The sequence below is a fragment of the Bos taurus genome, chromosome 7 (assembly GCF_002263795.3).
Source record: "Bos taurus isolate L1 Dominette 01449 registration number 42190680 breed Hereford chromosome 7, ARS-UCD2.0, whole genome shotgun sequence".
NCBI classification, from domain to species: domain Eukaryota; kingdom Metazoa; phylum Chordata; class Mammalia; order Artiodactyla; family Bovidae; genus Bos; species Bos taurus.
In genome coordinates, this window is record NC_037334.1 from 57,288,536 (window position 1) to 57,295,143 (window position 6,608).

The 6,608-nt window shown below is 41.4% G+C and overlaps 1 protein-coding gene across 1 annotated transcript in view; it reads left to right on the forward strand.

Annotated features, from left to right (window-relative positions):
* The window catches only part of SH3RF2 (SH3 domain containing ring finger 2), a 148,802-nt gene extending 143,069 nt beyond the window's left edge, over window positions 1-5,733 (forward strand). The window contains exon 11 of the mRNA XM_005209539.5: window positions 2,738-5,733. The gene's annotated coding sequence lies outside the window, so the exon portion shown is untranslated. The remainder of the gene's footprint in view (window positions 1-2,737) is intronic.
* Window positions 5,734-6,608: the final 875 nt, after the last annotated feature.

Below are 6,608 nucleotides of genomic sequence, written 5' to 3' on the forward strand. Positions count from 1 at the left end.
AGGTGTTTATTAAGATGTCAGTGGATCCTAGAGTGGAAGTTCTTTCTATATCACTTAGCACAACCCGAAGGTCAGATTCATGTGGCAGTCAGCCCTCCATTGGCAGTTGTTTCCTATCACTACCCTGTCCCTGTGCTGACTCTCAGAAATGCTACATCACAATAAAGGTACTTAAAGAGCTAACAAACCGCTACTACTCCCTTGAGATCAAGAAGCAGTCAACTCAAATCACCTTACCTGCAGTTTCAGAGGGATATGCCCCCAGCTGCTGATGTCAGGCCTGATGTACAGACCAAAGCAGTCATTTCTGGGCCCACTGCGATAGCTATGGGTTGACCCATCTCTAAAGGCAGGTGCCCAGCATCAGAGCCAGTACCCACTTAGGCAAAGATAAAAGAAGCAGGATATGACTAACACAGGCACTTTCCCATTTAAGGACTAAAAGTTGTGAACTTACTCGGTGATCCAGTGGTTAAAACTCTGTGCTTCCAATGAAGGGGGCATGAGTTCAATCCCTGGTCAGAGAACTAAGATCCTGCTTGCTGTATGGCATGGCCAAAAAAGATAATAATAAAAAAAATTTTTAGATAATAAATAAAAGTTGTGAACAGCAAGCTGAAACTCCTGCCCACATTTGGGGGTGGACAATGGAGGCAGCTTAACTCCAGATCCTGTGTAACTTATTATCTTGATGGGAGGCAGACTCTGTATTTATGCCTGCTTCTCCCTCTCAATAGGAAGCAACCCCATTAAGCCCCTCATGCCTCTTACCTGCTGTTATGGAGAGTGAAGCACGTCAACAAAGGAGTAAGGCTCGTAATTCACTGGCAGGCCCTGAGAGGGTAAAGAAGTTCAGTGGTTAGCCCAGATGTGGCTGCCTGCTTGAAAGCTCAGCCTCCTTCAGTACACTCTGTCTCTGTAACAACAAATCATAGTTTGGCCTTTCGAGGGTTGGGAGTTCGAGTCAGACTCCCCAGATTGCTGTTTCCCATAAATTTTGCTTGCAATGTCACCCTGAAAAGAGTGAGGCTGTGATCATCACTAAAGTTTCCCCAAAGAGAAAACTGGCCTGTTAAATCAGCAGGAGTCCTTGGATAGAAAAGAAATCAGGCTCCAAAGGAAAGACATTGGACAGGAGATGGAAAATTCCCTCTCCTACTTATTTCCTGTTTTACTGGGTTTTCGTGGAACTCACTTGTGGACAAACCCTGAGCCTGGGTCTTTTAGAAAACAAGTCTTTCTCAATGTCCTGGGACCACTTTCCCATTACCCTCTTAGTTTTCTCCTGTCCCCCTTCAGCATAGTCAGTTGGGACTTCATTTGCATTCAGAAGGGCCAAGAGCCAAGCACTGGCAGCAAAGCCGTAGAGAGCAGCCAGCTCCTGTGATGCCCATCCAAACCACCTGCCCTCACCTGGACAAGGGAAAGCCAGAAGTGTTGGTTGCACTTCCTCCTGAATGTGCTCAAGAAGAGAAGAGGCCCCAAGGGACACACAGGGAGGGGAGGACATTGGCCACATGTGTGGGGGTGATAGGGATGCAGGTTGAGTTTGGAAATCAAAATACAATATTTCAGGCTTTGGAGAACTTCTGAGGCCTTGTGAATTTTAAATTATTTGAAATAATTTCCGATATCTAGAAATGTTGCTAAAAATGTACAAGGGATTCCTGTATACCCTTCATTACTAGGTTCCTTAGATATTAACATTTTCCTATGTATGTTTTGACCCTCTCTCTTTTAAATATGTATATACATATATACTAATTAAATGTCAAATTAAAATTTAATATAAATTATATATATAATCTTTCCAAACCATTTGAGAGCAAGCTAAAAATGTTCATTTTCCCCTAAAATATTTCAGTGTATATTTTCTAAAAACAGGGATGTTACCTAACCACAATATAATTCCAAAATCAAGAAATTAACATTGATATGGCACTATTAACTAATCTACAGCTCTTATCCAATTGTCCTATTCCTTTACAGAGAATAAAGGTTTTAATGTCCTGTCTAGGATACCATCCAGGACCACACATTTGTCTCTTTAGTTTCTTTTCATCTGTAACAGTTCCTTGAGTCATTGTCTGCTATGATCCTGGCATTTCAAAGAACATAGGCCATTTATTTTAGAGAATGTCTCTCAATTAGGGTTTGTCTGGCATTTCTTCATCAATAGATCCGATTGTTCATTTTTGGCAGTAATGGATAATAATCCTTACAAGTAATCAAATAGGAATCCTTGAGTCTATACTATATACATAGAGTAATGAGAGAGAAGGAAGAGCTCTTCCTGACAGTAGAGTCCCAGCTACAAAATATAGAAGGAATGATGGAATTTTTTTTAAATCACCATTTGGTAACCACTACAGTAGCCACTGGCTTGGGCAAGAGTCACTCATGGATATTAAAAGTAGTGGGTAAAAGCCTGAAGAGCTCAGAGTATCTCCTCCAAAGATACTTATTAATCTAAAAATGGAAAATAACAACTTGATAGTGGAGAATGCTATCAAGAATGTAAACAACCACCTTAACCCAAAGATCAAGTTAGCATCCACAGAAATGGGAAAATAGAGAGTATGTGTCTCCTGATATGATGAATGGAGAACACCGTATCTCTCTTGTGAAATTAAAAGACATATTCCTGCCCAAACTACTTAAAATTGTTAAAGAACTGTAGTTGGAACTGGGCTGCATTTACACACAATAGATTCTGAAATCCTTTTCACCTTCACAGATCCCGCCTTGGAAATCTTCCTTGGAGGAGTAGTAATAATGGGATACTGAAGAGAACAAACCGTCTGCTTGGATGGAAACTCCTCGGTGCAGAGTTCTGGGCCATGTGATACTCCCTGGACATCAGGGACGGTACAGGAATACCAATAGGCTGGCCTCCAAGACAGAAGGGGAATAGGAGAAAAAGTAAATCTGTCTTCCCACAATATCAATGGCTGGTGGGCCAGGCTGGAGGAAACACACAAGCCATGTGACATTACAGGTTACACAAGACCCTGGGCCCTCCTGTTTTTCTGTTCTGCTGTCAAAGCCAAATTTCCCCTTGCCAATTTCTCACACCTTGGCACCTAACCAACAAATGAAAAGACCAGACATCAAATGCCTCCCAGAGTTGTGTCTAGCCTGTCACTCCAGCTCGGTTTAGAGCAATACAGGGGGGTGGTATCATATTCTCCTCTCAGGTGTTCAAGCCAGAGAGGCCAGGGTTTCTTCACAATGTCCCCAGCCTTCACCTCCTCCCTTGACCACACACGCTGCATCACTCTACCACATCTGCATTCTTTTCCATTCCAATTCCATTCTGTCTTTTCACCCTGATACTTTCTGATCCAGAGAGTTTTTGTTAGAAACCCCACAGCATTGGCTTTACCTGCCAAAAGGTAAGTGAGGAGGCAAGAGGCACAATGAGACCACAGAAAGGCTAATGCAGTAATGACAGCTCCTTCTCACACATGGTCTGTGAGGGTGCCACCAGTTGTCAGTCATCTCTTTTCTCTCAACTACCATGACTAAATGTTGGTTCCATTTTCTCTGGTGTGAATTCGGGTTTGGTTGGCTGCTGTTTAGAGTTGGAAGCAATGAATATGGAGATGCTGCCTTCAGATTCTGGAATCTACTTGTTACAACCATGAAGCCCTACAGCTCACCTATAGATAGGTTTCAATGACTTCACTTTTCAGGGCACTCATAGAATGTCAGAGTTGGGAGGAATTTTAATTTTATAGATGATATGCCAAAACGTTAGGTATAGGCAAGCTGTGCACACAAAAGCAAGTTGTATAAACTGAGTTGGGGAAAACAATACAACTTTTAATTCCCAAAAAATATTAGTTCACGTTGGGTAATTATAAATATGTCCTCAAGGCTCTCTCATTCAGATTTGCTTCTTCTTAGACTGGCCATGGAGAAGGCAATGGCACCCCACTCCAGTACTCCTGCCTGGAAAATCCCATGGATGGAGGAGCCTGGTGGGCTGCCATCTATGGGGTCACACAGGGTCAGACACGACTGAAGCGACTTGGCAGCAGCAGCAGACTGGCCTCTGCCTCTCACATTTAGAACAGCAAGAAAGCACCACTCCCAATATTTACACATGCTGTTTTTTCATCTCTGGAATCTTTTCACAGCTTACAGTTTCATGGAGGGTTTCATGAAGATTTAGCTTTTTCTTTGAACCTGCTTAGCCAGTAAAACAGATATTTTTTCCCCAAAGCACAAATTAAAGAACCTGATTTGTTCCCACCCAAATTCAGAAGCTTAAGAAAAGCTCCCCCATTCCCTAAAGTTTTCATCTCTGGACTGTCAGCTTCAGAATATAGATTTCAAATGGCCATGAGTCAAAAGTGGTGGAGGTATGAGGAGGCAGATTCAGATGAATTTGAGTGATTAGAATGAAGTCAGGCCAGAAATCCACCTGAGAATAATTTGCTAATCATTAGTTCTGAGTTTCATCTTCTGGAATTGTTGCTTCTTATATTGGGTCAGGGAGCGGGTATTGTTTAGAGGAAAAAAGGAGAAAGAGAAAACAGAAGAGAAAACTTCACCTTTCCATGGAAATATCAGCAGATAATCTATAGACTCTTGTGTCTCTGCTTGTTTTTTCAGTACAGTGTTTTTTAATAGACCAAAAGAGAATCTTTATGAGGTAATATGTATGTGAATAATGTTTATAGAAGGGGTATTACATGTTAGTCATTATGAACAATTGTGTAAATAAACCTTAGACATGTTAAATATATTATAAAGATTATTTTATAGGTCCAGGGACACTTTTCATATCTTTGTTCTAAAACAAAGAGAGTTACAGGGCTGGCAGCTTGTTTCTTTGTTAGTATATGCCACTAGAAAGCCAAAAGGTGTGGTGGGGTTTCATGTGTTTATTTTCTGGTTTTGTAATTTATAATGATCTGAATGGATTACTTTGAAATGGCTGTTGCTTATGTATGGGTGTTGTTTGCCCACAAGGAGTTATCAGAGATCCTTTCCACATTTTGTATCTTAGAAAATCAAAAGGAATTTTCTAGTGAGAGGAAAAATACATAGAAGAAGCCTCCACTGTTGGGTAACTCAGATTTGTACCACTGACAGTGTCTCGTAAGTCCAAGGAAATAGACAGCTTAAGATCAAGGTTGTTGTCTTTCACTTAAACACTGGATGTTGGATAACTTTTCTCCTGAGAAGGAAGCACAAATTTTTGTTAATTTCTTTCTTCATGGACTTGACAAGTTCTAGGGGAAATCAGAAGTCATGGCCCTTAAGCCACCTTGCTTCAGGACAATTCTCCACCATCCATTTTCAAAGAACCATCTGTGTATTAATTGTTTGATATTCCATGATTCATTGGCAAACTCAATGCTTTTAGAGCCCAGAATTTTACTTTTTTGGATTTGTGGCTCTAAAGAAGTGCTAAGTTTGCTCTACCACCCAGGCTGATCAGCAGCAGCAAAGGGAAAGCGGTGGGGGTAGAGGGGGGTTTCCTTGTGGAGAGGTTCACTCACACCTCTAACCACCTCTGACCACAGCTGAGAGAAGCCCTGGGCCCATAGGCAGTGCACGATATGCCATCTACTCTTCACACAGCGAGGGGTCATCATGTGAGAGTGGAGAGGTCACCCCAGTCTCCTTTGCCAGAATTTCATATTGTTCCCAGCTATAAGCTTGTGAAACGCAGTATGTGTTTTTGGTCAAAACAATAAAAGAGGTTTATTTTTCACTTAATAGACTCATCCCTCAGGCCTGTTTTTTTTTTTTTTTTTTTCCAGTAGCTGACTTGGAGAGGGGAGTACTTTATCATGTATTAAATGTCAACACTGAGCCTTTTATTGTTCCCAAAGGGCTTTGGCTGCTGGCAGCTTCCCTGGACACCCAAAAGCAGGGCTGGGAGGAGAGGAGTGACTCTGTCAGACAGGAATTGCCTATTGTCAGAGGGGATGACTGGAGGCAGAGTGAGTGACACTTCCTTTCCAAGCTCACCAGGCTGAGTTCACCTCCTTAGGACAAATCCCGGTTTGTAAAACCACAAGGGGGCCAAGACAGCCTCTTGGCCAGAAACTTTCTCTGCTTGCTTAATGCACAGCCTCAAGAGTCTGCCTGCCTGTCACCTGCTAGCTGTGTGGCCTTGGGCAAGTACTTAACCTCTCTGTGGTTCTTGTCTGGAAAATGGAACTATAATAGCAGTTTCCTGAGGAATATTAAGGATTAAATGTCCTAAAATATGTAGAGTGCTTTGAATAGTGCCTGGCACATACAAGCACTCAATTCATGTTTTACCACCTTCATAATATTTGCCCTATCCACCAACCATTTATATTATCATTTACTTAATGTTCTTCTTCTAATTAACTTAATTTTAATCTAAAACTTGATAGAAAACTTTATATTCCAACTGTAAATGGAAAAGTATATCATTTACTATCAATATAAGGTAATAGTAATAGTAGCTAGCTAATATTTACCAAGTCCTTGCTCCTTTCTGAACATTGAGCTAAGTGTCTTAACTTGTTAAAATCCTCACAACCCTGTGAAGTTAGTACTGTCATTTTACAGAGGAAGACACTGAGGTACTGACAGATTCGCAAATTTGCCTGTAGTTA